The sequence below is a fragment of the Dasypus novemcinctus genome, chromosome 28 (genome assembly GCF_030445035.2).
Source record: "Dasypus novemcinctus isolate mDasNov1 chromosome 28, mDasNov1.1.hap2, whole genome shotgun sequence".
In the NCBI taxonomy this organism is placed as follows: domain Eukaryota; kingdom Metazoa; phylum Chordata; class Mammalia; order Cingulata; family Dasypodidae; genus Dasypus; species Dasypus novemcinctus.
Genome location: NC_080700.1, coordinates 9,511,448 through 9,538,860, shown reverse-complemented (window position 1 = coordinate 9,538,860; position 27,413 = coordinate 9,511,448).

Below are 27,413 nucleotides of genomic sequence, written 5' to 3'. Positions count from 1 at the left end.
CTCTGGAAACCCCCTGTTGTCTACATGGCAATGTAGCTGTGGGCTAGTGGGGGTTAATAGAGTTAAGCCACTGGAAAAAGAGAAAAACATGGCAACATTAGTGTTCTGTTTAGTTTCCATGCTAATTCTAATTGGGCCTATTTAACCAAGATAATAAAATTAGTACAAAATTTTTATCAAGGTGTTAAAAGGAATTTTCAGTTTTAAATCAATAGCTTACTCCTGAACTTCAAGTGTCAGTATAGTCTTACAGAGTAGTAATCCAAAGATGTGTGTTAACGGTCTGTCTAAACTGCTAAATAAGAGCTTAGCTACATTTAGGCTGCTCAAGTTATCTTAACTGATTGCTGATAACTAATAAAAATGTTTCCAAGAACAAGCTTGCATGTTACAAGCAACATGAATTCCAGAAGAAATCTTAAAAAGTAAAGTCTAACAGCCAATCCAAGGTCCACAGAGAAAAGGTGGCTTTGCAGTGGGAAAAGTGGACATGGTGGCTGAGGGGTGTGGGGAGTGGCAGGAGGAGATGAGATGTGGGGGTGCCTTTGGGACTTGGGGTTGCCCTGGATGGTGCCTCAGGGGCAATCACCGGACGTTGTGAGTCCTCCCAGGGCCCACTGGATGGAGTGGGGGAGAGTGTGGGACTTGATGTGGACCGTTGACCATGGGGTGCAGAGATGCCCAGAGATGTACTTACCAGGTGTAATGGATGTGTCATGATGATGGGAGTGAGTGTTGCTGGGGGGGGGGGGGGAGTGGTGGGGTTGAATGGGACCTCATATTTTTTTTAATTTAATATTTTTACAAAATCAATTAAAAAAATAAAAAAAGTAAAGTCTAAGATATGATATAATGAGAACTTAAAAACAGCTATACCAAGAAAATAAAAATTATAAGTCAATTGTAAACTGTGTGTTTCTGTTAATGTGTTGTAATTGTTTTGTGTTTGTTTGTTCAATGTCAGTGTATATATTGATGGCTCCAGATGCTAATATAAATTAATAAATAAATGGTGGCCTATCTCCTCAAACAGCTGTCCTGGAGGCTTGGATAGCGGACTCCCGCCGGATCACTTCCCCCCCTCTTTCCCGCCCCTGCCCCTAGCCTCTCCACCTGCCCTCTGCCTAGCAACCACCTATCGGAAGGCAGTACCCGCCTGCACCAATCCCCATCCCTATAGACCTAATACCTGCCCCCATCCCTAGTAACTGCTTACGGCAGCCAACCACAAGTCCGCCCATGCTTCTGCCAATCCCCTGCCACACGTCTCCCCCCGCCCTCCTCATTCTCTATATAACCCACTGTACTTCCTTAATAAAATGGACTTGCGCACAGGCCTGGTCTCCGCGGCTTCTTCCTTCTTCCCTGCCATGCGTCCTCCACACCTGAGAGCCCCCAAGGCCGTCTGCTGCGACCTCGAACCCCGCTGAAGTGTGGCTCTCCTGACCCCTCCAGCCGCCCCCGTCAGGAAGAGATCCCCCCGCAGAGATAGCCGCAAAATCTCTGCACACAATGCTTAGTTCCCTAAAGTAAAGCACATGTGCCATTCTCTTTCAAATGGGTTTAAAGAGTTAGCTGCTATACCCCCATTTATGTTTTCATATATAGTATATGCTAGTTTTAGAGATAGACATGTTAGAACAAAAACTGAAGGAAAGGAGATAGCTGCAAAATCTCTGCAAACAATGCTTAGTTCCCAGAAGTAAAATATATGTACCATATTCTTTCATTTAGGTTTAAAGAGTTAGCTGCTATACCCCCGTTTATCCTTTCCTATATAGTATATGCTAGTTTTAGAGATAGGCATGTTATCACAAAAACTGAAGGAAAGGAGATAGCTGCAAAACCTCTGCAAACAATGCTTAGTTCCCAGAATTAAATCATATGTTCCATGTTCTTTCATTTAGGTTTAAAGAGTTAGCTGCTATATCCCCGGTTATGATTTCCTATATAGTAAATGCTAGTTTTAGACATAGGAATGTTAGCACAAAAACTGAAGGAAAGGAGATAGCTGCAAAATCTCTGCACACAATGCTTAGTTCCCATAAGTAAATATTATGTGCCATGTTCTTTCATTTAGGTGTAAAGAGTTAGCTGCTATACCCTCGGTTATGCTTTCCTATATAGTAAATGCTAGTTTTAGAGATAGGAATGTTAGCACAAAAACTGAAAGAAAGGAGAGAGCTGCAAAATCTCTGCACACAATGCTTAGTTCTGAGAAGTAAATCATATGTACCATGCTTTTTCAGGTAGGTTTAAAGAGTTAGCTGCTATACCCCTGGTTATGATTTCCTAAGGTGTAAATGCTAGTTTTAGAGATAGGAATGTTAGCACAAAAACTGAAGGAAAGGAGATAGCTGCAAAATCTCTGCACACAATGCTTAGTTCTCAAAAGTAAATCATATGTACCATTTTGTTTCATTTAGGTTTAAAGACTTCGCTGCTATACTCTCGGTTATGCTTTCCTATATAGTAAATGCTAGTTTTAGAGATAGGAATGTTAGCACAAAAACTGAAGGAAAGGAGAGAGCTGCAAAATCTCTGCACACAATGCTTAATTTTGAGAAGTAAATCATATGTACCATTCTTTTTCAGGTAGGTTTAAAGTGTTAGCTGCTATACCCCCGGTTATGATTTCCTATAAAGTAAATGCTAGTTTTAGAGATAGGAATGTTAGCACAAAAACTGAAGGAAAGGAGATAGCTGCAAAATCTCTGCACACAATGCTTAGTTCCCATAAGTAAATATTATGTGCCATGTTCTTTCATTTAGGTGTAAAGAGTTAGCTGCTATACCCTTGGTTATGCTTTCCTATATAGTAAATGCTAGTTTTAGAGATAGGAATGTTAGCACAAAAACTGAAGGAAAGGAGAGAGCTGCAAAATCTCTGCACACAATGCTTAGTTCTGAGAAGTAAATCATATGTACCATGGTTTTTCAGGTAGGTTTAAAGAGTTAGCTGCTATACCCCTGGTTATGATTTCCTATATAGTAAATGCTGGTTTTTGAGATAGGAATGTTAGCCCAAAACCTGAAGGAAAGGAGATAGCTGCAAAATCTCTGCACACAATGCTTAGTTCTCAGAAGTAAATCATATGTACCATGCTTTTTCAGGTAGGTTTAAAGCGTTAGCTGCTATACCCCCGGGGATGCTTTCCTATATTGTAAATGCTAGTTTTAGAGATAGGAATGTTAGCACAAAAACTGAAGGAAAGGAGATAGCTGCAAAATCTCTGCACACAATGCTTAGTTCTCAGAAGTAAATCATATGTACCATGCTTTTTCAGGTAGGTTTAAAGAGTTAGCTGCCATACCCCCGGTTATGCTTTCCTATGCGGGGGGATCTCTTCCTGACGGGGGCGGCTGGAGCGGTCAGGAGAGCCACACTTCAGCGGGGTTCGAGGTCGCAGCTGATGGCCTCGGGGGCTCTCAGGTGTGGAGGACGCATGGCGGGGAAGAAGGAAGAAGCCGCGGAGACCAGGCCTGTGCGCAAGTCCATTTTATTAAGGAAGTACAGTGGGTTATATAGAGAATGAGGAGAGCGGGGGGAGACGTGTGGCAGGGGATTGGCAGAAGCATGGGTGGACTTGTGGTTGGCTGCCGTAAGCAGTTACTAGGGATGGGGGCGGGTATTAGGTCTATAGGGACGGGGATTGGTGCAGGCGTGTACTGCCTTCCGATAGGTGGTTGCTAGGCAGAGGGCAGGTGGAGAGGCTGGGGGAGGGGGGGAAGAGGGGGGGAAGCAATCCAGCGGGAGTCCACTGTCCAAGCCTCCAGGACAGCTGTTTGAGGAGATAGGCCAACATTTGCCCCTTCTAATTTTTTGAATTGAAGGAGTGTGATGGGGTAGCAAGGGAGGGGGTGTGGTGCTGGACCTGATTGGTTGTGGGCTGTTTCCTCGCCTTACATGGTTTGGCGTGTGCCGAGTGTAGTGCGGCTTTGCTCGCAGCGTGGGAGGGGGAGCGTGAGCGCGGGTGGCCCAAACGGCTGTCGGCAAGCAGGTGCAGGTTGCCTGGGCAAGACTGAGGACAGTACGCCCGTTCCATGACTGAGGGCAGTGCGCCCGTTCCAGCCACCCTACACCCGGGTGGTGGGCTGCGCACTTCCCCCACCGGGCGCAGCTATGCTTGCCAGCCAAACTTGAGCCTGTCTCGCCTCATCTCCCCTTCTATTTTTGTATATGGCCAATGTCGCTGCCGCTATTAACTTTTGCCGATCCTGGGTGGTTCGGAGGGACCGCAGAATGCGGCGCAAACCATAGAAGACGAGGAAGAGGAGGATACAAAGGAGTCCTATAGACCCATATGCTATGAGGGAAGAAGGGGAAAACAAGTTAGCAATTTTTGATAAGACATCATTGAGCAGGTTAGCTGATTATGTGGGAACGCTCATGGTCTGTAAACTTTACAGCTGTTTGAGGAGATAGGCCAACATTTGCCTCTCCTAATTTTTTGAATTGAATGAGCGCGATGGGGTAGCAAGGGAGGGGGTGTGGTGCTGGACCTGATTGGTTGTGGGCTGTTTCCTCGCCTTACATGGTTTGGCGTGTGCCGAGTGTAGTGCGGCTTTGCTTGCAGCGCGGGAGGGGGAGCATGAGCGCGGGTGGCCCAAACAGCTGTCGGCAAGCAGGTGCAGGTTGCCTGGGCAAGACTGAGGACAGTACACCCGTTCTATGACTGAGGGCAGTGCACCCGTTCCAGCTGCCCTACACCCGGGTGGTGGGCTGCGCACTTCCCCCACCGGGCGCAGCTATGCTTGCCAGCCAAACTTGAGCCTGTCTCGCCTCAAATCAAAATTTCTGAAAGTTCTATTCAAATGGCCAAAAATTAAATAAGTGCTTATATTAATACATAATGTTAATAAGATCTCTACAATGATAAAAATTGTAAGCCCTGATTAACAAATGTTAATAAGATCTCTACAATGATAAAAATTGTAAGCCTTGATTAACAAAATTAGTATAAGTGTTTTCATAAAAAATAGTTTTCACCAAGATTGAAATGAAAAGTTTATTTTTCTTCAATGGATAAAATGAAGGATGTAAAGCTTAAATGAATATTAAAAATGGTTAAAATTTTGTGGCACTGCTGACTGAAATCTAATAAGTTTTTTATAAAAGGTGTGTTTTGTCCTAAAATAGGGTGGCTAATTTTCATAAACTGCTGGGACTTAAATGCATGTGGCAAGTTGTAGAAGGTATTGTGGTAACTTTAAGTAAGGGAATGTGTTCTCTGAAGGAAAAATTTGTCCTAAAATTATAAATAATTGTAAGAAGTTTAATGAAGCATTGTTTAAATTAAGGTATTTAAATAGCTAATTCCAAAAAGTCATTATTAAACAAAACCTGATAAGGACCAGGAAGGAATGAGGGTCCAACAGTGAGCCCCTGATACTAATGACTATGCTTGTGAGCCTATACACCAGAAATAAGAACAAGGCCTAGAGCAGCACTGTGCCTAAGAGTTCCCTCCTGACAGCCTCTGTGTTACTCAAATGAGGCCAGTCTTGAAGCCAAACTCAGCATGTAAATGCAAAGCCTTCCCCCCAGCATGGGACATGACACCCGGGGATGAGCCTCCCTGGCACCAAGGGATCACTACCAAGTACCAGCTGATGATGTAACTAGAAAATGACCTTGAATTAAAGGTTCAACGCAGACCAGCAGAATATCCCTGTCCACATATAATAACAGGATTTTAAAATGCTGTTTGACCTAAAGTAAGGGGGAAATGGAAAAGACAAATTAGTTCATATGGCTATGAGTCTCTAAAAAAGAGTCTGGAGGTTGTCAGAAGGATTGCCCTTATGCACACCTGAGCAGAGTCTCAGAGACAGATAAAGTAGATACAACCCATGTATTGGTCCTTTTGAGGGCTAAAGAGACCCACAGGTTCTATGGTCATGGCAGATGGGGTTCACTGCCATGCCAGTTAGCCCTTCTTTGGAGCTGGTGTTTCTGCATGATGGAGCTGGACTCAGATGGGATCTCTTTTCACAAGCCTTTCATGCTACTTTACTGGAATTGCAGTTGGTGCTGGGGCTTAAGATATATCTAGGGGATTTGAATCTCTGGACTGACAATATGATAGCTAGGCCCTGAGCCTCAACAGACTTCAGCTCCTACACTCTGATTTATTGGACTTACCCCACTCAGCTAACATGGAGTTGAAGAATGTCAACCACGACACCATGGAGCCTAGAGTGCCTACAACTGAAAACAGGAGGATGGCATCCAATATCCATGTGGAATCTAAACCCCCTCTTGACATAGATGTGGAATGGACACAACCAAGCCAAGGTCCACAGGAAGGAGGAATACAGTAAGGATCAGAGTGGACTTAATGATATCCTATTCATGAACTATTGTGGTTAATAATCTAGAAAATGTGACACTGGTGTGGAAAAAGTGGCCATGGTGGCTGCTGGGTGCAGGGAATGGGAGGAAGAGATGAGATGTGGGGGCATTCTTGGGACTTGGAGTTGTCCTGGGTGGTGCTCCAGGGACAATTGCCAGACATTGTATGTCCTCCCATGGCCCCCTGGATTGAACGTGGGAGAGTGTGGGCTATGGTGTGGAACACGGGACATGGGGTGCAGTGATGCCCAGAGATGTACTCACCAGATGCAATGGATGTGTCATGATGATGGGGGAGGGTGTTACTGTGGGGGAAGTGGTGGGATGGGGGTGGTGGGGGTGAATGGAGACCTCATATTTTTTGAATGTAATATCTTTTAAAAAATGAATAAATTGAGTAGAATTTGAAAAAAATAAAAATAAACAAAACCTGAATTGATAATACTAATAATAAAAGGTAATTTTATGACAGGAAAACTTGTTGGTGGCCAGCCTCCCCTGCCAATTTGCTTCTAGGAGATCCTTTCTGGTATTGCATGCTATTAAGAATGTAAAGTGAAGAAAAGTTCATTATTTTAACAAGCTTGTTTAATGTTAATGGCAATTATATGTTGTAAGAAGTTTGCCTGGTAACTTAGTATGTGGGATATATGGAATGTGGTTTATTGTTGAGGAAAGAGGAGATCATTTTGTTCTAAGATAAAATGATTTATTATTGGGAAAGAGTAGAATGTAGGACAAAACCTAGGTGAATAGTGAAGGTGTAAAAGTTCGTGAAAAAGAAATTTTTATGATTAAAGTTAAATAAAATTTGATGGGTCTATAAAGTTTTAAAAGCTTTAGTATCAAGTAGTATGTATCAAAATTAAAAATTTTCTTCTTTCTCAAAGTCTCTCAAGTCATTAGTCTGTTTTGGTAAAAGTTTCCTGAATATTCAGTATACAAAGAAAGTCTGTTTTATCAAAATAGCTTCTTGTGCTTTAACCTCATCATTTCCTCAGTTTTTGGAGAAGGGGTCTTATCTCTTTTAAAAGATCATAATGTTGAAACCTGTTTTCTAAAAATCAAATCCTGAAAAGTACTTTTTATTTCAAACTAATTAATAGAGATTTGTTCTTTTACCATGAAAGAAAATGTAAAGTAATAGTTGAGTTCATCTAACATAAGTAGAAGGTGTTTAAAAGTGTTACAAAGTTAACAGAATTTTTAAACCTCTGTTAATTAAAGTTGTATGAGTAAAAGGTTCTAGTGAATACTTAAGAGTGTGTAAATTTACCAATATTTCAGCATAATATTAAACAGAATTACAATGTGATTAATTATGGTTTTAATTATTATAAAAAGTTATGTGTCACAGAAACAATCTCTTATCATAAATTAAAATAATAACACTGTAGTATGCAGCAGTCCCAAATATTGCTAGTTTGTTGCAAGAAGTTAATGTCCAGCTGTGTCGCTATCATTTTGTTTTAAAACATGCTAAGACTTTCTTTAGTTTATTCTTAGGTCAAGCTAGCCTGCATTCCCCTATCTATGGAAAACCCAACAATGGACTTTTGCAGTGCTTCCACAAGGCTGTGTGCATAGCCCAACCATCTGTCCTGGCATGGTGATAATAATGTAGCTGCATAGAAAAAAATTGGTGGCTGAAACTACTGATGATGTTATGTTAGGCAGTAATCCTCTTTTTGGAATGAAAAGAAACATCAGAGACAATAGTATGTTATCTTAAGAGCCTGAACTAGGCAAACAATTGGGACAGGCTGCAAAGTCTCTGCTGCTCTATCAAATTCCTAAATGTAGTTTGGCTGGGTGGGATAAAACTATGCCCTCTGTTGTCACTGATGGAATGCAATGTTTTCTCATGTTAGTAGAGTTTGTAATATTGTTGGAGTACTGAAAATCTTTCTTCCCTCATTTAGCTCAAATATTAAAACTATTTTATGTATTAATTGGGAAAAGCCTTTCATTGAAATAGGAAAACCTCCAGCAAGCTGCTTTAAATAATAAAAGGAAGGTAAATTGTGGACATTAACTTAGCCCATGAATTGGATGTAGCAAGCACCAATATTGACTTTGAGTGGAGTTTGTGGCAAAGGCAAAATTCTAAACAAGTATGCCTTGGGTTTTAATCACAATTCTGGAAGGAGGCCAAAAGTACAATATAAAAAAACAATTGCGTACAGCATAGAAGGTCCTGCTAAAAGTGAAAGACTTAACCGAATAGTGTTTGGTCACTCTAAAGACTGCCATCCCTATCCAGGGGTAGATTGCAAATACTAAAAGCAAAACAAAAATGATGGGCTGTTGTAAATCACCCTCAGATCTATGAAAAAACATCTGGGATACCTGCTAGTAGTAACAAGTGACTGTCATATCCCTGCCCACTCCTCTAACATCCCTTTTAGAACTGTTGATGCAGATGTCTTTGTGAAGATCCAGGGCCCAACCACTGAAATCTGAGGAGAGGAAGAGTGGCTCCACCAGAAAGAAAACATTGTGAGTACCAGACCTTGTGGTGCCTAGCCCAGCAGTTCCAGCTGCCTGTTACTTGCCAACAGCTCATGAATTTCACTCATGAGTTTCCATTGTGCCCACTTCATGACTGTAACATCAGATCCCTCCTGCTCTTGAGAGGAATAAGCCCTCAGATGCACGATTCAAGCCCCCTGGGGAGTAATACAACAAAAAACCACCCGAGTTGTATTCATTACTTTGCAAAAACAAAAAGGGGGAGAAATGTGGAAATATGGCTGGAGGTTAAAATACTTCACTGGGACCTGTGGCAATTGCTGCCATGTATCACATTAACTTTACAAATTCTGGAACAGTGAACTTGCAGCTTGTGTCTGCCTATGGGCTTTGGGCCTGTGTGCTCTCTCCTTATGCTATTGTGGCAGGAACTGTTAACACTACAAAGGAAAATGGATACTGGCTTCTTGGGCTAATGACACTCATAGTCATAATCTACAAAAGAATTTGTGAAAAGTATTTCTTGGAATTGCCCTTCCATATGAATGGCTGGGAAATATAAATAATACAGGACAGTATTTAACCCTTAATCAAACATATCATCTTAAAGCCTGTGTTGGAGATCCATATTTTTTCATAACTGGTAAGATAGCTATTAAGAAAGACTCACTGTTTTATGAAAATGGTGCCTTGTATACATATCAGGACAGGAAGTGTGTTGCAGGATGGAGAAACAATAGCAATGTCCAGAAGAAGAAAAGGCACCTGGATACCTGTGATAATGATGTGAATTTGGCCATCATCTCCTGAAAGTCAGTTATTGCTAAATATGGCATAATAATTCTTGAAACAGACTAGATGCTTTATTGGACTGCTATATTATAAGCATTTGGGGACTGATTGGGATCATTACAGCTGCTGCTTCTGCTATGGTAGCTTTACATGAAAGTACAAACACAACATATGCACATGATATAAAAATGCTAGTGATTTGTGGCATAGCCAGGAACACATTCATGAACAGTTAAATAATTGGGTCAATGCTTTAGAATTGGCTGTTTTGCATAGTGGAAATCAATTGTATAGTTTAAACTTGTTAAGAGAGAACATAACAGCAATGGGTCTATAAAAATGCAGAGACCTTCAATAATAGCTTAGAGTATCTAGCCCTAATAAATATATAAAGAACATTACACAAAAATACTGCAGTATATACATTCTTTTAGAGCACATGTGGATCATTCTCCAGGTTAGACCATATACTAGTTCACAGAATAAATTTCAACAAATTCAGAAAGATTAAATTATACAAAGTAACTTCGCTGAACACAATGGAATGAAGTTGGAAATCAGTAAGAGCTAGAAAACCAAAATAGGAGCAAAGTTATGAAAATGAAACAATGCACTCTTAGGTAATTAGTAGGTCAAAGAGGAAATTGCAAGAAATCAGTAACTACTTGGAAACAAATGAAAATGAGAACACAACCTGTCAAAATCTCTGGATTATAGCAAAAGAAGTGCTGAAAGGGAAAGTAATAGCCATGAATGCTTACATTAAAAAGCAAGAAAGAGGTAAAATCAAAGAACTAACTACACACTGAGAGGAACTAGGAAAAGAACAAAAATTGACCCCATATCAAGAAGAGACAGAAAGAGAGAGAGAGAGAGAGAGAGAGAGAGAGAGAGAGAGAGAGAGAGAGAGAGAGAGAGAGAGAGAGAGAGAGAGAGAAAGGAAAAAAAAAAAGATTACAGCAGATAAATGTAAATTGAGAATAAAAAAGAACACTAGAAAAATTAAGAAAGCTAGAAGCTGGTTATTTGGGATTAATAAAATTGACACCCTCTTAGCAAGACTAACAAAGCAAAAAAGAAAGAAGGTACAAATACATAAATTTTAAAAAGGAGGGAGGTTATCTCCACTGATCCCACAGAAATAAAGGGTGTCATAAAATGTTACTTTGAAAAAATGTACACCCAAAAGATGAACAATTTAAATGAAGGGGACAAATTTCCAGAAACACACAAGGAACCTACATTGACAAAAGAAGAAATTAACTGACCAATCACAAGGAATAAGATTGAAGAATTCATCAAAAAATCCCAACTAAGAAGAGTTCAGAACAAGATGGCTTCACAAGTGAATTCTATCAATCATTCTGGAAAAAAAAAAATTACTTACTCCAATCCTGTTTTAACTCTTTCAAATTAGAAATAATGGGAACATTACTTCTTTCTATGATTCCCATCTCAACGTAATAGCAAAACCACATAAAGATGCCACAAGAAAGGAAAACAACAGACCAATTCCCTCTAATGAACCTGGATGCTAAAATCCTAAACAAAATCCCTGCTACTCATATTCAAAAACACATCAAATGAATCATACACTATCATCAAGTTAGTTTCATCACTGCTATGCAAGGTTAGTTCAAAATCAGAAAATCAACACAATGCATCACATTAACAGATCAAAAGAAACAATTCACACCATCATCTCCATCAATGCAGAAAAGCATTTCAAAAGATACAGAATCCTTTCTTGTTAAAAAAAAACACTTCAAAAAATAAAAATAGAAGGAAACTTCCTCAAAATGAAGTGTATATATGAGAAACACACATCTAGTATCATATTAAATGATACAATTCTAAAGGTCTTCACTTTAAGATCTGGAATAAGATAGTGATGCCCACTTGTTACTGCTGTGATTTAACATTGTATTAGAAGATCTGGCTTGACCACTTAGGCAAGAAAAAGATATAAAGACACCTAAGTTGGAAAGGAGGAAATAAAAATGTCTCTGTTTGCAATGCCATGATCTATAAATAGAGTCCTGAGAAACCTACAACAAAGCATCTAGAGCTGATAAATGAGTTCAGTAAAATGAGGGGATATAAGACAAACATGCAAAAATCAGTAATATTTCTTCATACCAATAATGAGCAATATGAGCATGAATTCAAGAAAAAATCCATTTACATAAGCAACTAAAAGAAACAAATATCTAGTAATAAACTTAACTAAAGATGTAAAATATTTGTACACAGAAAACCTCACAACATTGTTAAAGGAAATTGAAGAAGACCTAAACAAATGGAAGAATCTTCCTTTTCCGTGGATTGGAAGATTAAACAACATTAAGCCGTCCATCCTTCCCAAACTGATTTACATATTTAGCACTAATAAAAAATACAACAACATTTTTTACTGAACTGGAAATCTATTTAAGAAATTTATTTGGAAGGGCAAGGGGCTTTAATAGACAAACACATTTAAAAAGAAAAAAGGAATCGGAGGAATCACAATACTTTTCTTTAAATCATATTAAAAAGCTACAGTGGTCAAATCTGCATTGTATCAGCACTGGATAGACATACTGAACAATGGAACCAAATTCAAAGTTCTGATATAGAAATCCATAAAAGTCAACTAATATTCAACAAATTTCCAAACCTACTCAATGGGACAGAATGGTGACTTCAAAAAAGGTGCTTACAGAACTGGATAACTACGTTCAAATATATAGAGAGCATGATGGTCTTACAGCCTATACAAAAGTTAACTCAAGATGGATCAAAGACCCAAATATAAAGCCAAGAACAAAAAGCTCCTAGAAGATAATGTAGGGAAGCATCTATGAGACTTTGTAGTAGGAAATGGTTTCACTAACTTTGCACCAAAGTGTGAGAAATGAAAGAAAAAATAGATAAATGGGACTTCTTCAAATTTAATAATTTTTCACTTCAAAGGATTTTGTCAAGAAAGTGAAATGTTTCCCTAAACATTGTTCTTCTGTTCTATTTGAACTTTTGCATAAGGCATAAGTACTAGCATTGGTAAGTCTAAATCCAAGGGGCTTAAATCTTTGAGCTGTCCATGTGACTCCTGGACTTGGATTCTCATTAGAATTGTAACACCTACTCTCCAGTTCTTTGCTCTCACCCAGTACAACTAACAAAGGGGTGATGATGGACAACTACCTTACCAAGAACTGAGAAAGTCTACAACTGCAACTAAGAGTGTCCCATCCATCAGCCCTAGGGGATCTCAGCCTTCTCAATTAGAGGTGGAGTGGACATCGCCATTCTGAATCCTCAGGATTGGGGAATGAAATATAGATTAAGTAAATTTACTGGTATTCTACAATAACTTGTGATTCAAGCAATGGAAGAAATTATATCATGGATGTGGAGGCAGTGACCACTGGAGATTTTGAAGTCAGGGAAAGGGAAAAACAGATGTAATATGGGGGCATTTTCAGGTCTTGGGAATTGTCCTGAATGACACTACAATGACACATGCAGGCCAGTATATATCTGGCCATAACCTAAAGATTTGGGTGGGAAAGAGTGTAAACTACAATGTAAACATTAATCCATGCTTAGTGGCAATGTTCCAAAATGTGGTCCCCAATTGCAATGAATGTTCATCACTAATGAAAAATGTTGTTAATACTTGAAAATGTGGAAGATGTGGGGGGCAGGGCATATGGGAATCCCCTATATGTTTTATGAGACATTTGTGCACTGTAAGTATATTTTAAAATAAAAAAAAAAACAGCCTATTCAATGGGAGAAAATATATGGTAATTGTTTATCTAATGAGGATCTAATACCCAGAATGAAAGGAAATATTCATTGTTGGTGGAATTTAAAATTGTGCAGCCATTGTGGAAGACAGTTTGTGATTTCCTCAGTAAGCTAACTGTAGAACTGCCAATGATTCATTAATCCCATTACTGGGTAATGGGATTCAGAAAAACTGAAAGCATGGACATGAACAGATATATGCTCACCAGTTTCATAGAAGCATTATACACCATTGTCAAAAGGTGTAAAAATAAACTACATATCCATCAACTGCTGAATGGATAAACAATTGTGGTATATACATACAATGGAATATTACCCGTAAGAAGGAATGCAGTATTTTTTTTTTCTTGTGGCACAGTCATTGCATTTGGAGAATACATTTTCAAGTACTGCTGCATCATATGGATTGTAGTTTACATTGTAGTTTACACTCTCCCCCATTATATTCAGTGGGTTAAGGCAGGATATATAATGTCCAGTGTCTGTTCCTGCAATATCATTTAGGACAATTCCAAGTCCCCAAAATGCCCCCACATCACATCTCTTCTTCCCTCCCGCTGCCCTCAGAAACTACCAATGGCCACTGCCTCCACATCAGTACCATTTCTTCCACTGCTACAGCCACAACAATTCTAAAATAGAATGCCTGTAAGTACACTCTAATCCATATTTTATTCCTCCATCCTGTGGAACCTTGGATGGTGAAGTCCACTCCACCTCTAAATTGAGAGGGGGCTTAGATCCCACATGGCTAATAGATGTTATTCTTCTGCTTGCAGTTGTAGGAACTCTCGGTTCCCTGATGTGGTGGTTGATCATCTTCATCTCCTTGTTAGCATACCTGAACCAGAGAGTAGGAGTTGCAACTCTGCTGAGGCTCAGGGCCTAGATAGTACATGGCCAGTCCAGAGATTCAAAGCTCCTGATTATACACCAACCCCAGCACCAACCACAGGTTGAGTAAAAGTGACAGAAGAGCCATGTGTAGAAAAATCACATCTGAGTCCAATTCCATCACACTCAATAGCACAAATTGCAAAGTAGGGCCCATTGACAAGGCACTGAACTCCAGAGCTATCTGCCATGACCATAGAACTTGTCTGTCTCCATAGCCCTCAGAAGCACCAGTACCTGTCGTTGTATCTACTTCAGCTGTCTCTGGGATCCTGCTGAGATATGCATAAGTGCTACCCCTCTGATGACCCCCCCAACTCATTTTGAAGTCTCTTAGCCATACAAAGTCATTTATCTTTACAAATTTTCCCTTTTATTCAAGGTTTTTTCTAGTTGCACCACCAGCTGGTGATTGGTATTAATCCCTCAGCACCAGGGAGGCTTATCCCCAGGAGTCATGTCCCACACTGGGGGAAATGTAATGCATTTAAAAGTTGAGCTTGACTTAGAGAGTGGCCACATTTGAGCAAAATGGAGGCTCTCAGGAGGTGACTATTAAGCACCCTGCAGCTATAGACCTAGTTTAAATGAAAGAGGATTATTGTCTCACACTTTATAAAAAATCAAATCAAGATGGATCCAAGACCTAAATATGAGAGCCAAGACCATAAAGAGCTCAGAAAACAATGTAGGGAAGAATCTACAGGATTTTGTAATAGGAAATGGCTTCATGTACTTCATGCCCAAATCATGAGCAGCAAAAGAACCAATAGATAAATGAGACCTCCTCCAAATTAAAGCCTTTTGCACCTTAAAGGAATGCAGTATGAACACATGGAGTGGCATAGATAAATTTTGAAGAACTTAACATTGAGTTTAGTAAGCCAGTCACTGAAGCACAAATATTACATGAACTCACTGATATGGCAAACAATTTCAGGAGATTAACAAAGTTAGAGTTGGAAACTATGTTATCAGGTGGCAAAAAGGGAATAGAGGGTGATAAGCTGATGTTCAATATGGACAATATCTATTATAAGTTGGAAGAATATTGTTGGGCAGTTGATTGGGATGATAGTTGTGCAGTGATGTGTTTGTGTACAATGGTGCTGTAATTTGAGGGGGTGTAGGGTGAGGTGGTTGGTTGGACTATCCATGGAGCTTGGAGGAGGGCTGGAGGAAGCAACAGGTGAACTCTGGAGATTATTTGTGTTTGTGGTTAAAACTAAAATGCTGGGAATGTTTCTTTGGGAAATATGTATGGGGAGGTTTACTGGTGCAGGGTGTGGGGGATATGCAAGATTGTGCACACCTGGGGCATGATTCTATAAAATATGAAAGAGTTAACCTGGTCAGAGTGTATGTCAGTCACTATAAGGAAATATCAAACTCCCATCTATACAAGTTCTGCTATGTTCTCAATGAGAGGAGCAATAATCTCTCAAGAACGTAGACAGTGACTAATAGAAAAACAGACCGTTATGTCAAGCCATCCATATTATTGCATGTAACTATGGAATGTCATTATTTTAAAATTGAAACTTAATGATTAACATAGGTATGAAGGGAGGGGTGGTGAAGAATAGAATAGATGGAATATAAGGCAATTTTATGGCATTGGAATTGTTCTGAATAATCTTGCAATGCCTGATACAGGCTGGTTGAAATTTTGTGAAAATCTATAGAAGAGTACATTGCATAGTTTATACCATTTACCATGGTTTATAGAAAATTTTCAATATTTGTACATCAATTGTAAAAATGTATACACATTTAAAATATTATTAATAAGGGAGAGTATTGGGTATAGAGGAATCTCCTATATTTGCTATATGACTCTTCCATAACCTAAAGATTCTTTTAAGATAAAAATATAAGACACTGGGGGAACATACAGAAGAAATTGTCAAAATTTTCAGTGTGAATAAAAGATAAGGGAGAAATTCTTCAGGACCAGGCTGTTTCTGGATTTTGCAGGGCAGGAGGTGTCTGGACATCGATTTTGTGGGAAGGTAACAGAGAAAATTCATGTTAAAGATAAAATTGAGGCTCTCTTACATGGAATTATGGGCTGCGTGTGGGACACTCCCCCCTGGGGTGGGCAGAATTGTGGCACCAGCATTGCGGCAGTGATTCCTGGAGGCTCTGTCGTACTGGGGAATTCATAAGCCCTGAGCGAGCTATTAAGGGGCTAACAGGGCAGGAGGTCTTCGCAAACCGATTTGGTTAGACAGACAGGAGTTATTTGTGAGGTGGGGAATTTTTGATTTCTGACACGAATAATAGCGCTTCTGGCTAGAGCCCCACCTCCAAGGCCGGCTGCTGATGTGCAGCGGCCTTAAATTGCTCTCAGTAAAGAGACATCACCAGGAGGCTATTTCGGGGGATTGCAGGGTGGGAGGCAGCTGGAAGCTGATTAGGGGAATCTTTTGTGAGGTGTGGGATTTTTGGTTTTGGACACTGAAACAGCACTCCCAGCTAGAGCCCCGGCCCCTAGGTCTGCCTGCAGATCTGCAGCATCCTTAAATTGGCTGCAGTATAGAGGCACCCCCAACTGGCTGTTTCAGGGGATTGTAGGGTGGGAGATGTCCTGAAGTCGAATTGGTGATACAGCCACAGAAGAGACCCTAGTGAAAGGGGGAATTGCGGGTTTCAGACACATAGGTCAGAGTTTGCAGATGTGACCTCTCCCATAGGGCTGGCACCCAGCAGTGGGGATCCCTGAAGGCTGTGTTGCACTGCGGTGCTCCCAGTCTCCCTGTTAATCAGATTTGAGGTTGCCAGGTCTGTGTCCCCTAAACCCTGGTGGCCTACAACCCAGAGACTCACACCTCTTGAGTCTGCAATATCACAGATTTTCCATCCCTGAATCCACCACACCCTGAGGCCCATCTGAGGCCCTTGATTTTCCTCCAAGGTGTGCAGTTTTTTTTAATTTTAATTTTTAATTTTTAATTTTTTATTGTCCTGGTAGCTAATATTGCATTATTTCCTAGTCTTTTCTCCCATTGTACTCCCCAAGGTCTTTTTTTTTTTTCATTTATTTAGGGTTTTTTTTTGTTGTTGCTATTGTTGGTGTTCTATATCTTCTTTTCTTTTCCTTACTTGTCCCCTCCAATTTCTTTACCCACCCCCACTATTTCTTTCTTTCTTTCTTCTCTCTCTCTTTTTTCTCTCTCTCTTTTCTCTTGTCCCTCATTTTCTTCTTATTTTATTTTATCTTAATCATACAATAGGTGCTACAGGGAATACCTCACATTTGCTGGGCTTCCTCATCCTCTGTTGCCTCATTTCTGTGTGAATTGATTTTGGCTACCTACACTATCCCTTTTCCCCCACATCTTGGTATCCTCCATCATCTACTGTCTCTCCTATATTGCACCTCCCTTTCTTAGATCCACAAAGTGTCTAACTCTTAATTTCTAATACCTTTGTTTTATTTTCTGTCTGTTATCCACTCTTGAAACTATTGCCTTTCTTTTCTCTTTCCCTCTCTCACAAAAACACTAGCTTTTTAATTCATACCATATTCCCCCCATATTCAGTCGACTACCCCGTTATAGGTACTCTACTCACTGCTATAAATCTTCACAACTTATATGAATCTAATATCCATCCTCCCAGATCTCATATTGTTGCTCTGTTAACATTTATTACCAATACTACTTTACACATTTTCCTTTCTTACACAATTGCCTTTCCCTGGCCCTAATACTTTCCTTCAAAATGAACTCAGCCAGCAATAAGAAATTGGAATAAGAAGAACAAAGTGAAAAAGAGAAGATATAACACTTATGCAAGAACAACAGCTAATTAATCCCCAAGACTAGAAAAAGAAGCTAAGGAACTAATTAAACCTGTCAAGATAAATGATGACCAGATAGCAACAAATATCTACAAACCAAACCCGTAATCAGGAAAACATGACTGATTCCAATGAATGAACTAAAAACCAGGAAGGGGAGCAGAACTTCACACAAATAATTAAAGATCTCAGAATGTATATCACAGACAAATTTAATGAAGTAAAGGAAGAGGTTAACAATATGAAGACAACATATAATAACAGGAGTTTAAAATGCTGTTTGACCTACTGTAAGGGGGAAACGGAAAGGAGAAATGAGTTTATATGGCTATGAGTCTCTAAAAAAGAGTCTGGAGGTTGTCAGAAGGATTGCCCTTATTCACACCTGAGCAGAGTCTCAGAGACAGATAAAGTAGATACAACCCCAGGTATTGGTTCTTTGGAGGGCTAAAGAGACCCACAGGTTCTATGATCATGGCAGATGGGGTTCACTGCCATGTCAGTTGGCCCTTCTTTGGAGCTGGTGTTTCTTCATGATGGAACTGGACTCAGATGGGATCTCTTTTCACAAGCCTTTCATGCTACTTTACTGGAATTGTAGTTGGTGCTGGGGCTTAAGATATACCTAAGGGATTTGAATCTCTGGACTGACAATATGATAGCCAGGCCCTGAACCTCAACAGAGTCTAACTCCTACACTCTGACTTATTGGACTTACCCCACTCAGCTAACATGGAGTTGAAGAATGTCAACCACCACACCATGGAGCCTAGAGTGCCTACAACTGAAAGCAGGAGGATTGCATCCAGTATCCATGTGGAATCTAAACCCCCTCTTGACATAGAAGTGCAATGGACACAACAAATCCAATGTCCACAGAGAAAATGTGGCACTGGTATGGGAAAAGTGGCCATGATGGCTGCTGGGTGTGGGAAATGGGAGGAAGAGATGAGATGTGGAGGCATTTTTGGGACTTGGAGTTGGCCTGGGTGGTGCTTCATGGACAATTATGGGACATTGTAGATCCCCCCAGGGCCCACTGGATGGAACATGGGAGAATATGGGCTATGATGTGAACCATTGACCATGAGGTGCAGTGATTCCCAGAGATGTACTTACCAATTGCAATGGATGTGTCATGATGATGGGAGAGAGTGTTGCTGTGGGGGGAGTGGGGAGTGGGGGTGGTGGGGTTGAATGGGACTTCATATTTTTTAATGTAATATTTTAAAAAAATGAATTAAAAAAATAAAAAAGTAAACCATAAAAAAAAAACACTTGGAGGGGAAATTGCAGACATACACAAAAAGATAACAGATATGATGGGAATGAACACCCCAGTTCAAGAAATCAAAAATACACTCGCAGCAAATAGCAGCAGATTAGAAGAGGCAGAGCAGAGAATTAGTGATGTGGAAGACAGTACATGGGAAATCACAGATAGTAGAATTGATCGATAAAAAGATAGAAAAAATCCAGCTAGGACATAGAGACCTGAATGACAATGCATAATGCCAAACATACGTATTATAGGAATCCCAGAAGGAGAAGAGAAGGGAAAGGGGTCAGAAGGAGTGATGCAGGAAATAATGGCTGAAAATTTCCAAAATCTACAGAGAGAGATGGATGTACATATCCAGGAAACACAACGCACCCCAAACATCATAAAACCCAACAGACCCACCCCAAGACATATACTTGTCAAATTATCCAATGCTCAAGACAAAAAGAAAATTCTAAAAGCAGCAAGAGAAAAGAAAACCATCACATACAAGAGAAGCTCCATAAGATTAAGTGCTGATTTCTCATCTGAAACCATGGAGGCAAGAAGGCAGTGGTATGATATAGTCAAGGTACTAAAGGAAAAAAATTTCCAACCAAGAATACTCTATCCAGTTAAGCTAGCATTGAAAAATGATGGAGAGTTCAAAATATTCACAGATAAACATAAATTGAAAGAGTATGCGAACAAGAAACCTCGCCTTCAAGAATTTCTAAAGGGAGTTCTGCAAGAAGAAAGGAAAAAACAGGACAGGCAGAGTTGCAGGAGAGTGTAAGAGCAACAAAAAATACAAAAAGAGAAGGGGAAAAAAAACAAACAAAGGAATTATGACAAACACAAATCCAGTAAAAATATGGCTAACATAAATAATTCCTTGAAAGTAATAACACTGAATGTCAATGGATTATACTCACCTATCAAAAGATTCCGATAGAGACTTTGGATAAAGAAATATGACCCATCTATATGCTGTCTACAAGAGACACATCTTAGACCCAGAGATTCATGGAGGTTGAAAGTGAATGGGTGGAAAAAAATCTTACAAGCAAACAATAATGAAAAAAAGGCAGGAGTAGCTATATTAATATCAGACAAAATAGACTTCAAAGGTGAAACAATTGTGAGAGACAAAGAAGTATACTACATATTAGTGAAAGGGACGACAATCTGTAAAGAAGAATGAACAATCTTAAATATTTATTCTCCTAACAAGGGCGCCTCTAAATATGTGAGGCAAACACTAGAAAAACTAAGTGAAAGAATAGATGCCTCTACAATTATAGTGGGGGATTTTAATACACCACTATCAACACTGGACAGAACATCTCAAAAGAGAATTACTAAAGAAACAATATATTTGAACAGTATACTAGAGGAGCTGGATCTAATAGACATATACAGATCATTACACCCGAATACAGCAGGATATACATTTTTCTCAAGTGCACATGGATCATTCTTCAAGATAGACCATATGTTAGGCCACAAAGAAAGGCTTAATGAATTCAGAAAGATTGAAATCATACAAAATAATACCTCTTACCAAAGTGGAGTGAAGCTGGAAATCTGCAAGGGCCAGAGGCCCAGATATCACACCAAGATATGGAAATTAAAGAGCACACTCTTAGAAAAGCAGTGGGTCAAAGAGGAAATCTCAAAAGAAATCAATGACTACATTGAAACAAATGATAATGATAACACAATATACCAAATTTTATGGGATGCAGCAAAAGCAGTACTGAGAGGGAAATTTATAGCCATAAATTCATACATCAGAAAAGAAGAGCAAAAATTGAAGAACTAACTGCACATTTGGAGGAATTAGGAAAATAACAACAAAGTAATCCCACAGGAAGAAGAAGGAAGGAAATAACAAAGATAAGAGCAGAACTAAATAAAATAGAAAATAAGAAAGCACTTGAAAGGATAAACAAGACCAAGAGCTGATTTTTTGAGAATATCAATAAAATTGACAAACCTTTACCGAGACTAACAAAGAAAGAAAGAAGATGCAAATACACAAAATAAGAAATGAGAAAGGAGATATCACCACTGACCCCATGGAAATAAAGATTATCATAAGAGGATACTTGGAAAAACTATGTTCCAACAAAAATGACAATTCAGAGGAAAAGGACAAATTCCTAGAAATACATAAGCAGCCTATATTGATGAAAGAAGAAATTGATGATCTCAACAAACCAATCACAAGTAAAAAGATAGAAATAGTCATTAAAAACCTCCCAAGTAAGAAGAGCCCAGGGCCAGACCGCTTCACAGGTGAATTCTACAAAACATTCCGGAAAGAGCTAACACCAATCCTGCTGAACTCTTCCAAAAATTCGAAACAGAAGGAGCATTGCCTAACTCCTTCTATGATGCCAACATTACCCTAGTACCAAAGCCAAACAAAGACACCACAAGAAAGGAAAACTACAGACCAATTTCTCTAATGAACCTAGATGCAAAAATACTTAACAAAAGACTTGCTAATCATATTCAACAACACATTAAACAAATTATACACCACGACCAAGTGGCATTCATTCCAGGTATGCAAGGATGGTTCAACATAAGAAAATCAATCGACACAATACACCATATAAACAGATTGAAGGAAAAAAATCACAGGATTATATCTATAGATGCAGAAAAAGCATTGGACAAAATACAGCACCCTTTCTTGATAAAAACACTCCAATAGATGGGAATACAAGGAAATTTTTTTAATATGACAAAGAGTATATATGAAAAACCTACAGCCAACACCGTTGACAATGAAGAGATCCTAAAACCCTTCCCTCTAAAGTCAGGAACAAGACAAGGATGCCCACTGTCTCCCCTTCTATTTAACATTGTCTTAGAAGTACTTGCTCGAGCACTGAGGCAAGAACCAGCTATAAAAGGCATTCAAATTGGAAAGGAAGAAGTCAAAATTTCATTATTTGCAGATGACATGATACTATACATAGAAAACCTTGAGAGGTCTACAACAAAGCTTCTAGAAGTCATAAATGAGTTTAGTAAAGTCACAGGTTATAAGATCAATGCACAAAAGTCAGTAGCATTTCTGTACACCAATAATGAGCAAAATCAGGAGGAAATCAAGAAACAAATACCATTCACAATAGTAAATTTAAAAAATCAAATACTTAGGAATAAATTTAACTAAAGATGTAAAAATCTTTTACTCTGAGAACAATACAAGACTGTTCAAGGAAATCAAAGAAGACCTAAATAAATGGAAGAATCTTCCCTGTTCATGGATAAGAAGACTGAATATTATTAAGATATCTATCCTACCAAAACCGATCTACACATTCAATGCAATCCCAATAAAAATCATCACAGCATTCTTTAAGGAACTAGAAATACTAACTATGAAATGTATTTGGAAAGGAAAGGGGCCCCGAATAGCCAAGGACATATTGAAAAAGAAAAACGAAATTGGAGGAATCACACTACCTGACTTCAAAATATACTACAAAGCTACAGTAGTGAAAACAGCATGATATTGGCATAAGGAGAGACACACAGATCAACAGAACTGAATTGAAACTTCTGATATAGAACCTCATATATATAGCCATATAGTATTCAATAAAGCCACCAAACCCTCTCAACTGGGAGAGAATAGCCTATTCAACAAATGGTGCCTGGAGAACTGGATATCCATATGTAGAAGAATGAAAGAGGATTCCCATCTCATACCTTATACAAAGATCAACTCAAGATGGATCAAAGACCTAAATATAAGAGCCAAGACCATAAAGACCTTGGAAAGCAGTGTAGGGAAACATCTACAAGACCTTATAATGGGAAATGGCTTCATGAACATCACACCAAAAGCACGAGCAGCAAAAGAACAAATAGATAAATGGGACTTCCTCAAAATTAAAGCCTTCTGCACCTCAAAGAATTTTGTCAAGAAAGTAAAAAGGGAACCTACACAATGGGAGAAAATATTTGACAACCATATATCCAATAAGAGACTTACAGCTTGCATATATAAAGAACTCCTATATCTTGAAAACAAATAGATAAGCAACCCATTTAAAAAATGGGAAAAAGATTTAAGCAGACACTTCTCCAAAGAAGAAATACAAATGGCTAAAAAGCACATGAAAAAGTGCTCCAAATCTTTAGCTATCAGAGAAATGCAAATCAAAACTACAATGAGATACCATCTTACTCCCAGAAGATTGGCAGCTATGAAAAAACAGAAGAATACAAATGCTGGAGAGGATGTGAAGAAAGGGGAACACTCATCCACTGCTGGTGGGAATGCAGAAGGATCCAACCATTCTGGAGGAGAGTTTGGTGGTTTCTCAAAAAACTAACCATAGATTTGCCGTATGACCCAACAGTTCCACCGCTGGGTATATACCCAGCAGAACTGAAGACAGAGACACAAACCCATATATGCACACCAATGTTCATAGCAGCATTGTTCACTATCGCCAAAAGTTGGAATTGACCCAAATGTCCATCAGCAGATGAGTGGATCAATAAAATGTGGTATATACATACAATGGAATACTACTCGGCTTTAAGAACAAATACACTACAAATACACGTGATAACATGGATGAATCTCAAGAACCTTATGTTGAGTGAAGCAACCCAGGCATTGAAGGACAAATACTACATGACCTCAATGTATGAAATAAGTAAGCTGCCTCAGAGAGCTAGAGACTGGAAGATAGGCTTACAGGAAATTGGGGGGTAGAGGAAGAATGTAAGCTGACATCTACATGGGTGAAATCTATGATAAGCTGGAGGTAAGTATGTGTACAAGGAAGAGATAAAATGGGGGCATAGGGTTACCTTTGGGTGGGGCTTTGGGCGTTTGAGGGGGGCTAGAGATGGGCAGATGGGTAATATTGCCCAAGAAATTGGGGGGAGTGTGGGGCAACACACAAACATAGGAGATTGTCAGGTGTTGGTTGAGTGTATAATGCTGAGAAAACCTTTTCAAAATATAATTAGGAAAGTTACCTGCTTAAGATACTCAAAGGGGATAATCTGATGCAGGACAGACTCCTAGGGAGTATCTGAATGCTCATTTTGCCAGAGTGGGTTATACCATTGGGTAGAGACCCATATAATGAGAGTGAAGGTAGACCCACAACCTGGGGAGGACTAATGCCATCAAATAGAGGGAACTGTATCTGTCAAGAGAAATGGTGGCTCCCAGGGCATTAGGGCAGTTGAGCAAGTGAAACCCTCAACCCTGTTGCAAGTATCTCTGAACATGGCTCCTCAAGAAATGAAGATTGACAGTCACTGTGGGCCCCAAGGGAGGAGTAAATAGATATCGAATAGATGGAACAAAAGTAAATGTGAGGGCAAAAGAAGTATTTCACAAGAGTACACAAGGATGGATATAAACATGTAATATTACACCAAAAACATATAGGGGATGACAGACTAATAGTGTAAACCATAATGTAAAACATAGGATAACTAAAAAATTTAGAAAACTGTATAAAGTATGAACCACAATGTAAACACAAATATTACGTTGTTAGAAAGCTGTTGTCTCAACATCTGTATATCAGTTTCAGTAAATATGATATGAATAAGTTAAAACATCACTGTGGTAGGGAAAAGGTTTTATAATGGATATGTGGGAGTACTGCATATTGTATAGATGAATTACTGTGATCTAGGGCTCTTGCAAAGAATTTCTTCTTTGAAAACATGTCTATTTAAAGCTCTTGCTCATTTTATAAATGGATTGTTTGTCCTTTTATTTTTGAGATGTAGGATTGCTTTTTATATTCTTATTAGTCCATTATTAGATAAATGGTTACCAAATATGTTCTCCCACTATGTACACAGCCTTATAACTTTATTTACTAACTTCTTTGAAGATCAAAAAATTTTAATTTAGAGGCAGTCCCACTTGTCTCTTATTACATTAATTGTTCACATTTTGGGTGTAAAGTCTATGCAACCATTTCCTAAAATAAGATTTCATGCACGCTTCCCTACATTATCTTCTAGGTGTTTTATGGTCTTGTCTCTTATATTTAGATTTTTGATCCATCTTTAGTTCATTTTTCATAGAGTGGGAGATGGTGATCCTCCATCATTTTGGGGGGAGTGGATATGCAGTTTTCTATGCACTATTTTGTTGAAGAGGCCATTTTGTTTGAGATACATGTGTTTGGTGGACTTGTTGAATAACAGTTTACAGTATATGCTAAGGTCAATATCATGAATCTCAATTTGCTTCATTGGTCACTACCTCTATATTTGTGCCAATCCCATGCAGTTTATTAAATACTTTTAAAAATTAAAGATACTTAAATTACATAAATGTTATATAAAAAAATGTACAGGATTACCATATGCCCCAATCCCTACCCCTCCCACACTTTCCCACCTTAAAAACATCATTCTTTAGTTTGATAAAAGAAATAAAAATAGGCAGCAGACTTGGCCCAGTGGTTAGGGCATCTATCTACCACATGGGAGGTCTGCAGTTCAAACCCCGGGCCTCCTTGACCCATGTGGAGCTGGCCCATGCGCAGTGCTGATGCACGCAAGGAGTGCACTGCCACACAGGGGTGACCCCACATTGGGGAGCCCCACGCACAAGGAGTGCACCCCGTGAGGAGAGCTGCACAATGCAAAAGAAAGTGCACCCTGCCCAGGAGTGGTGCCACACATGCGGAGAACTGACACAACATGATGACACAACGAAAAGAAGCACAGATTCCCATGCTGCTGACAACAACAGAAGCAGACAAAGAAGATGCAGCAAATAGACACAGAGAACAGACAACCTTGGTGGGGGGAAGGGAAGGGGAGAGAAATAAATAAATAAATAAATCTTTTAAAAAAAGAAATAAAAATAAAATTTAAAATTTTGACATTATGATTTTCCTCACAGTAAGGTCTATTGTTTTGAAAGCGAACTGTCATTTTCTTCAACCTATTCCCCCAATGTATTATTTTTTTCATTTTATCTTCAAAGAAACTTTAGGTTACAGAAGTCACATACAGAATATAGGGGTTTCCCATATATCCAACATCCTCCCTATTTTCCCTTTCAATAACATTTTAAATGTGGATGGTATAAAATTGAAGCATTACTACTAATCATTGTCAATGATTTACATTATGGTATACATTTTAGAATATACGCTTTTATAAATTTTGATGAAATTTAGCATGTTCTTTATCCATCATTGCAAGATCATGTAGAAAAATTCCAATGTCTCCCAAAAGCCCCGTGTTCCATCTATTCTATTCCTCACTCCCCCTCCTCTCTAGATTCATGGCAATCACTCCTTGAAAAACAAGATTCATAGTTACTTGCAATATTGAGAGCTTGATGTACTGGCTTGTCCTCCCATATTAGGCACTGCTTATGCTCTCAAAAGACTTCTGCCCCTCTATCTGAGAACATAGCAGGAATCCCCAGGATGGGTGTCCAACATTTTCCCATTCATTTTGTGTGTCTCTGCCCACTGATACAGTGCACTGTATGATCACTTACACACTCACTAGAAGCCTTCCCTGGAGCATCCTGAACTCCATGCCCCCACAATAAAAAACTTCAACTAGTAACTATTCCCTGGCATATTTGCTGAAATAACATTCCCAACATTGCAGCTTCAGCCATATTCATGCAAATTCCCTGAGTCTATCTACTTCTTCCCCCAACCATCCCCCAGTTCCATGGATAGTCCAACACTGTCTCCCAAACTAAACCCCTCACAAACCAGCACCACCCATCCCAATAACATCACTGCACCACTGTCATGCCCATCTATTACACCACTACACCCATTCAAAAATGAAAAATCCAAAATCAAGATTTTGTCCATATGGGCATTGACTCACAAACTTCAACTCCCTTTCTGTTTCCTGTAAACCTATCTTCCAGACACTAGCACTGTAATTCTGCTGAATTTACTTAAATCATGTCAGTGGGGTCATGTAATATTTGTCCTTCAGTGCCTAGATCACTTCACTCAACATAAAGTTTTCAAGCTTATTTC